The following is a 9,694-nucleotide window of genomic DNA, read 5'->3' as shown; positions in this document are numbered from 1 at the left end:
TAAAAAATGTTATTGATACACTTTTTAAATTACAAGAGGGATTTTTTTTTTTTTTTTTTGGCACTTTCACCAAATTTTAATTAAAGGGAATTTTTTACCCCCCAACAAAAATTTTGATGCGAATTTTTGACTGTTCGATTCATCTCTCAAAATTGGCAAAAGGAAAAAGATGCATATTATAAGATGCATCTTATTATTATAATAAGATGCATATTTGAAGAAATATTGTAATAAGATGCAAATTATTATAGCTTTTCTCTTACTAGCCACGTGGATCAATTTGATATCAACTTGGGAAATAGAAGTCTCAACTCAAGTCTAAGCTTGATCCGGTAAATCATTAGTATACTTTCTTTCATTTTTTTCCCTCACCTTGTTTGATGGGTATGCCACTATATAATATATATATATATATACAAAGCATTACTATCCCTTCGTTTCTTTTTCTTTTTCTTTTTCTTTTTCTTTTTTGCTTGTTAGATCCGTATGTTTACTTTCTTTTTCTTTTTTCCTTTCTAAATCCTAATGCCAGTTTATATATATATATATATAAACACACCCATGTGTGAATGGAGGGAAGAGTGGGAAGAAAGACAAATAAAAGGCTCCGTTGGTACAACGACGTTGACAAGAATTTAGAAGGTAAGTTCTTTAATGTGTTGGGGAGCCAATACATATATTTTAAAAATAAAAATAAAAATAAAAGAGATAAGGAAAGTTTTGTCCATAAAAATATATATATTAATATCTAATTAATGAAGGCATTAATTTCAATTCTATTCATCAATGAGAACAGCGAATTAAAATTGGTTGAATTAATCTAAAATTTTGCTTTTATTATAGAGAAAGGATATCATGCCTCATGTGCAAGAAAAATATTAGGAATAATGGTTAGTGATAAATCAAAAGAACCTAAATTTAAGTGATATGAACATATGCAGTATATGCGTAAATAATAAAATTTAGAATAAATTACCCTGACCTCCCTCTGTAAAATGTCTAAATAACAAAGATATTTTTTATAATTTTAAAAATAACACAAATCCCCCTATTATTGTCATCAATTTATCGAAGACATTAAAGGATAATTATACCCATTATACTTTTATTGTATTATTTCATGTAAAATATCTTTTGTTTCAAGCATTCTAAGTGGTCTTAGGTAAATTTCAAGTATGACATCAACAGATAATATTGATGAATTTTTTTGACAGGGAAGGTCAATGTTATCCATACCAGAATTACGAGAAAGTAGGTGGTATTTTTTATAAATAGAAAGGGGATTCCAATTATTCTACAAGGGAAGTCAGTGTAATTTATCCTAAATGTTAACATACATGGAAAGTAAATAGAAAGACACTAATATAGAATAAAGTTATTAAGATAGGAAAAATTAAAAAGGCAAAAGTGCAAAAAAAACTCCTAAAGTTTCACCAAGTGAGTATAATACCCTAAAGTAACCTCCAATATAATCGTTATACCCCTCTTCATACAAAAGGTTTTTGCATCCATTTGTTCCAATCAAATCCACTTTTGCTCTCCTTCCCATTTGCACATGCACTCCAAGATAAGTCGATTTAAACATTTAAATATATATTTGATTCGTTTGTTCCCCAAAAAAATGAGCATGCATGCCAAAAGAACAATTATTGTGCTGACGTGGTACCCAAAAAAATTCCATAAAAGAAATCAGAAACCCTAGAAATTGAATCAAACTTCCTATCAAGTAACTCTACCAAACAAATAACATCAATATATTGCACAAATTAACCATTTTGTAACTAAAAGAAGGATTTGCTATAGTAAGAACACTTGCGCTTCTTAGAGCACGTTGTACTTCACAATTCTGTCAAGTCAAATTCGTTCAATCTTCAACACATACCTAAATTCGTACAGTCTTCAACACAACCCACCAAACAAACACAAGAAATCGAAGTTGATAAACCCAAAATCACGCACACGCGCAGAAACTCCAAGATCGTGATTTTCACTATTTTCGCTCTCTCCTGAACCCAGACATGAATAGAAGCGATGAGAAGTGTTACAATAACCAAAAATTAAAAAAAAAAAAAAAAAAAAAATCAAATGAGAAAAAAAGTGGAACACGTGACGTGAAAACAAGAGCAAAAAAGTCTGGTTAACCTAATCCATGAGGAGGCACAAATGAGAAGTTACACACTTGTCATATAATGTACCATTTTATTTTAGAGGGCATTTAAGATTTATTATCTTTTATATTTAAAAAAAAAAATTATTATAAAGGATAATTTTGTAAATACATAATGGCATCCGACGAAAAGGATGAAATGTAAAGAGGCAATTTGTTCACTCTATAGAGATTAATTTACTTACTTTTAAACTTCAGCAAGGTATTATGTTCGCTTGGTGAAATCTCATAATAATTTTTTGCACTTTGTCAATTAAAAAAGGATCGAAAATTAATGTATTTCTGTTCATATGAAATAGGCAAAAATAGTGATGCTGCCAAGCCTGACAATGATATAAATCCAACTAAATGTTTACCCAAACAAAAATAGAATAAATATTAGTAGCACTATGAATATTAATGATGTTTGGTATGACATAGCTTCAAATTCCTATAAAGCTCTTGTGATTGGCTAGCGGTACAGTAGAATACTAATATGTGGTTAATGGAGGACTTGGGGGACAAAATAGGGACAAGCTAATTCAGACCAAGTATAGAAAGCACAAACAGACAATTTAGCATGAGCATCAAAATTTCAATCATAACGTCTCCTAGCATATGAAAAAACAAGAGAAGTGGTCATCTCAATTTCATATTCTAATCCTCATCCATATGGGTCGTTATTAATTCCTACGTTACAAAATGGGGCATCCTAGCTTCTTCCCCAAATTTCCATTCATCTACTTTATTATGACATGGCCTATTTTAGATGTTTTTTTTAATGTAAAATAATAATAGTAATAAAATATATATACAAATGTCTTGCTTTATAAATTTTGTTAAAAAAGAAGATCTTGAAATCTAAAAATATATGGACTGCAGGGCTCGAACATCTCACCTCCTTTCTGATAATAAAGGGCTTACACTTAGGGATGACAATTTGTCACTTCCTGTCCCCTTTTTGGCTATTTTAGGGAATCGTTTAGCTTAATTGAACGAAAATGATTTGATATATTGAAAACCCGCACGGGTTCGGTACGGGAATGGGAGAAAGACGCCCTGCCCTGTCCCGTTTAGATTGGTAAATTACTTAATTACCGTTATTTCATTAGTATATATATTTTGCATTAGTACCCTTATTTCATTAGTATATATATTAAGATAGTTTGTTTTGCAACAAAATCTAAAAATTTGCACGACCATTTAAAATGTTTTTAATGTTAAATTATTTATTGTCGATTTTTTTTTTTATAAATCTTTTCAATAATTCTATAATTTTAGTTGATAAAAAAATTAAACGGGGCGGGGCGGGTACCCGGGGTAAAGATGTTAAATTGGGGGCAGAAATGAGATGGAAAGTTTTCCATTTTTTGCGATTTTAGGCAAGGACGGGGGTGGGGTTTTTAAACTATTGCGGGGGCAGGAGAGGGTACACCCGCCCAAACCCGCCCCCGTTGCCATCCCTACTTACACCATTAGATTAGATGTCCTTTAGTATTGAAACTACAAGTCTACAAATTAGAGGTACCAAAAAAACGGTAACTCAGAAGCACAGACTTATTTGGTTCAGCTTTCACAAAATAAAAAATTATTTACAAGAAAATTTTAAAAGTTGTACAATTTATCTTTTAATTCAGTTTTTAGAAGAAAAAAAACTACAACCAAACAAATTTTTATACTATAATTTTTTAATTTTTACTTTTCTAAAAATAAAAAGCTATTTCGAATTAAACAAGCTCTTAAAGAACATACTCTTTTGGCACAATAAGAATGCGCTAGACTCATTTCGAATTTGAGATAATTATCTATACACATGTGTGAACACTCTCAAATCATGGATCAGCTAAACCACTGAACATATGGCTACATGTTTTAAATTTTCAAAGCTTAACAATTTGCTATAAACTATAAAACTAGAAAAGTATTTGATTGTAAAATGTTGGACCCTTCAAATCCAGATCCCTAGACCCGCCCCAAAATGAAGCAGCAATAGGGTTGGACAAATTTGTAATTTGGTCTCATGTACAATGTTAAACACTGACGAAGCAGATTTATTATATATACATATATAGCCATAAAGATAGATATACAGACAGAGCAGAGTGTTTCAAAAGAGTATTTAGAAAAACTTCAGTCAACCACGTGAAGGGTACGGGCACAACCGGACAAGGTAGCTTACAACAAACTCATTATTGTATAATAATTTATTATTTTCGACCTTTGTTTTTTTGGAAATGTATATTATTTTCCACCTAGTGGATCAACTAGCTTTATTGTGCTTTCTTTGCATTAAGAACATTTTTTTTTTCCTAAAAATACTCACTTAAATCTCTCACCGGTTGAGAGACAGAAAATATCACTAAAAGTACTATTTGATAAAATTAAAAATTAAGTATTAAAAATTTTAACAATTGAATTTTAAGTACTAAAATTTTTAAGTGATAATTTAAAAATAATTTTTAAATTTTTTTTTTTTTTTTTTTTTTTTTTTTTTTTTACTTTTAGCATTCAGTGATAAGTAATATCCTTATCATTTAAAATTTTACTCTATTTTAAGTGATATTTAACATTTTCAATAATGTTTAAATTACGTTATTAAATACATTTAATTAAATAAATATTTAATTTATTTAAAACTAAATGCTGAATTAAATAATCAAATAACAGTAATGATACACTATGAACGCCTTTAATATCGTACAATATAATTATGAAATAAAGCAACCAAATTTTCAAAGATTTTCATCATTTGCCATGTCGATTTTGAATGGACAGCGCCGGATATGACAAAGAAGATGAAGAAGTTACTGATTTTTTTTTTTTCAAAGAAGAAGAAAAGTTTTCAATTTGATCATATACTTTAACGATGGACTAGTGATTATTAAGATATCTCCATATTGATAAAAATCTCAAACTCCAATCGAGTATTGGGAATAAGTGGATGCTGTGATATTACCTGCTACCAAACGACATAATGAGTGTTTGAGGGGGTAAAAATACACACAATTAAGCAATCATAAAGAACGAACACAATTGTTGATTTCGAACAAATTCACCATATAAAAATAATAATAATAAAAAATTACAATAGAGAATATTCTTCATCTCAGTTTCTCTCTTCGGTTGGCACAATACAATTTCTCTCACACACCTTAATGTTATGTTTGATGGAAGAAAATTGAATTGAAATTGAAAAAAGGAAGAGAAGATATTGGGAAGAGACACTGTACTTCTTCCTTTTTGTTTGGTTAATTGGAAGAGAATAATACGTTTGGCGTGTAGGAATGAAATAGAAAGCAATAAGAATGAAATGAAATGAAAATACTTATTCCATTATTTAGTGTGACACGGTGAATCGTTATGGAATGGAAAGATTATTAATTTATTACCATTCTATGGTTTAGTTGACTATTATTAAATTTAGAATGGAATGATTTTTTTTAAAAAATATCATTTTTATTAGCTTACATTACTTTTTAAAATCAATCTAATGAATATTCTGACGATGAATTATGGGATGTTATAAAATGTCCAATACTGCCATTGAAAAAAAAATTTAAAAAAAAACCTTAAAATAAAATAAAATATTATTTTTAATGAGATATTAATCTTAATAAATGACTGCAAAAGTTATAGAATTGGCTTTAAACAAAGTTTTACAACTAAACAAATCCACCATGATTGAAGATACACAAATAAATTTGTCAGTACAATTTTATTCAAAAACGGGTTGAATACTTAACCTAAGAAGTTGATGTAAAGGCTAATATATATATATATATAATATGGCAGCCTTGGGTATATTCAGAAGAGAAGGAAGGTGAAAGACCTTTACCAATTACCACGTCTAATAAATAAGCTCGAGAAAAGTGAAAAATGAAATGTGAAAGATTTGTTTGTCTATGTGAAAGATTTTTGCCCGTTATTGGGACGTGATGAAGGACTTATTGGGAATACTACAAAAATATTTAATCTTACCATGGAATGGAATGGCTATTCAATAGATTTAGTAATGAAATAGATTTTCATTATGGAATGGTACATTCCTGCATACAAAACAAATGAATGGTTGGAAAGGACATTTCATTCATGCACAAACGTAGCTTAAGATAATATCTTATTTTATTTGTTAAGAGAGAAGGAAAGAGAAAGTGCTAATTATAAGGAAAGTTTTGTAATTTAAAAACATTTAAATAGTATTGTCTTCCTTTCTTTTACGTCTCTACCAAACAAATGAAATTTGTTTCTTTCTTTATGTCTTCCCTCCACCTTTCTTCCTACCAAACCAAGCATAAAATCTGATTAGGGTTAATATCCCTTCTCAAAGGGAACCAACTTCCCCATATATCAACACATATAAGAAAACTAATTTTCGCATATATCAGGAAAGTGAGACTGATCAATCACACTTCTCTAAACTCCCATTATCTTCATTCCTACATTTTCCTTCAATTGCCAATTAGTTTAGTTTGCTATAATAGGAAATACAAATGCATAAAAGAATAAATGTAATATGTATATAGAGGATATTTATGTTTTTTTAGTTATCGTCACATCAGATTCAAGATACACATCTCAAATGAAAATTGGAAATGCATAGCACTGCTCCAACAACAGGTTTATTATAATATATTATAAATATTATTTTATTATTTTATTTTGGAGAGAGAGAGTTTAAGCGGTGTAATTTTGCTGCAATCAGGCACGGATCTATGATGGGGCTAAGTGGGGCAATTGCCCCTCACAACATTTTTTTTTGTTAAAGATACCACTTAGTCACAAAGCCATTGGTCTAGCTCCAATGTAGTTTGTAAACTTGCTCTGAATTAGTCTGATAATTAAAAATTAAAATAATATTTTTGTAGTTACACTTAGTTTACAATTTTTTTATTTTATTTTTTCATACGAGCAAGAATTTATAATTACTTGTCAAAGCTAAAAATAAAAATAAAAATAAAAAAACTTTAGTGTGCTTCTATACATTGTGAATCTGTTTTTCTTTTTCTTTTTGTAAAAAATATATACACCACTTATACATTCACCCTGTCCATTTAAAAATTCTGAGCCCTCCCTTTACTTTAAAAGATAAAGAAAATAACTAATCCACAACACCCTTGGTGCATGATTAACGTCTTTAATATCGTGACAATATAATTATGAAAAAAGTAACGATGTATGAATAGTTTTTTTAGGATTTTCATGAGTGGTGTCCCATTTCTAATGGACGGTGGCCGGATGTGACAAAAAACAGATGAAGGCATTATCAATCTAGAGAATCCTTTTATTTTATTTTTTTCAAAACAAGAAGAAAAGTTTTCAATTTGATCATATACTTTAATCATGATGGGCATATGGATAAAAATCTCAAAACTCCAATCAAAAGCTATGTGCACCTACAAAGTCCCTCAAAGTGGACCACCCTCACTATTGCTATGGGGACATTATAAATTTTATGAAATTCCTGGTTAGTTCTTTTTGGTGAGTCTGAATCCAAATTGTGGTACAGGGCAGTTGGCAGAATCAATTGAGTGTTAGGAAATAACTGGATGCCTCTGATATCACTTGTTACTAAACGACACAATGATTGTTTGAGGAGGTAAAAACACACAATTAAGCAACCATAAAGAATGAACACAATCGTACGACACCACCAGATGTACGTGATTTATTCAAATTTTAGGTGCATCCACGTAGCCTATCGAACAAAATTATGATGATTTTTTTTTTTTTTTTTTTTTTTTTTGTGAAAGATTGTAATAGAGAGCACTCTTCCTCTCAATCTCTCGTTTTTGGTCGGCACAGTATATTTTATCTCATACTTTTTAATGCTCCGTTTGATAGAATGGAAAAATATTGATGGAAGAGTGAATAAGAGATGTGATATTTCTAGGAAAAAGATTGTGTATTTTTTTTTTTTGTTTGGCTGGATAGAAGAGAAGAGAAGAGAATGAAATAATACCTTATTTTGTTTGTGATGAGAGAAAGAAAGATAAAATGGTAATTATAAGAAAATTTTTGTATAATTTAAAAACATTTATAATAGTATTGTCTTTTTTTCTTCATGTATTTCCTCCATATTCGGAGTGAAGAAAATTTGTAAAAAAAGAAAAATAAGTCATTTATCCTCTTTTCTCTTATTTCCTTACCTCTTCTCTACCAAACGAATAAAATTTGTGTCTTCTTTCTTGTCTTTCCTCCACCTCCTCTTTCTTCCGTCCTACCAAATGGAGTGTAAAATCTTATTAGGGTTGATATAAAACTTCTCAAAGGGAACCAACTTCCCCATATATCAAAACATATAAGGGAAATAATTTTTGCATTTATCCGGAAAGTGAAATTGATCAATCACTCTTTTGGAAACTCCCATTGTGATCATTCTTACATTTTTTTCTTATAATATGAAACACAAATGCATAAAAGAATAAGTGTAATATGTGCATAGAGGACATTATGTCTTCTTATTTATCTTCATGTCAGATTTGTGATACATATATCAAAAATAAGGTTATTATAATATTATTTTATTTTGGAGAGAGAATGTTTAAGTTGTTTAATTGTGCCGCAATCAGACATTGATCTATGATAGGCTCAGTAGGGCAATTGTCTCTCATAATATATATATATATATATATATATATTTGTTAATGATTGTCTCCTCTCAAATATTTTTCTAGGTCAGTCCTGACTGCAATTTTAAAAATTCAAATACTCACCATCCACTTTAAAAGATAAATAAGATACCAATAAATCACAAGGCCCTTGATCTGGTTTGTTGGGTAGCCAAATTAGTTAAAATATATAATTTGAATGTAATTATATGATTATTTACTTATAATACTTAATGTTATATGTTATTTATAACAATATTTTTCTCTAAAAGTGTATTGAAAAAACACTCTTATTATTATTTAAAAAAAGAAAAAAAGAAAGTGAATTGTTACATGCATAGACAATGAGATGGTTATTAATGGTAATTCTGTATAGCAAAATTAATTAAAATTGGCCCTCCAAAATTTAAAAAATTTTGTTTTGATACCTATCTTAGTTATCTATAATTATTAATTTACAAAAGAAATTACTTGTGGTCCATCCAAAAACCAATAAATCATTTTAGTCTTGTTTTAAAACATTCAAATATAGTAAAACAAATGTTAATTATCACACTCTATGCATATCTTTATAAAATCCTTGATACAACACATTAGTACTCGATTCATATATATCTTTGATACAACATATATTATACTCTATGCATATTTATATACGATCACATATATTATTTACTATGAATTAAAGATATAAAAAAAGATGAAGAAGATTAATACTAGACACTAGACAATCTCATTTATAGGCTATCAGCGGTAATTCTCTCATTTTTTTTCTTCTCATATTATTTATGGACATGTTCTTAAAATAATAATAGTAATAATAATAAAATAATGCACTAAAAAATGGTTACAATTATTTAATTTTATTTCTAAAATTTAATCTGGTCCCTTTGCCTCGTTTCTGACACTTTCCTTTTGGTTAGAAGAAAATAGCATGACA

This window comes from Cornus florida, unplaced genomic scaffold (genome assembly GCF_030987335.1).
Source record: "Cornus florida cultivar Cherokee Brave unplaced genomic scaffold, ASM3098733v1 CherokeeBrave_3.0.0_Hap2_Chr10, whole genome shotgun sequence".
NCBI lineage: Eukaryota > Viridiplantae > Streptophyta > Magnoliopsida > Cornales > Cornaceae > Cornus > Cornus florida.
Note: the sequence above shows the minus strand (reverse complement) of the source record.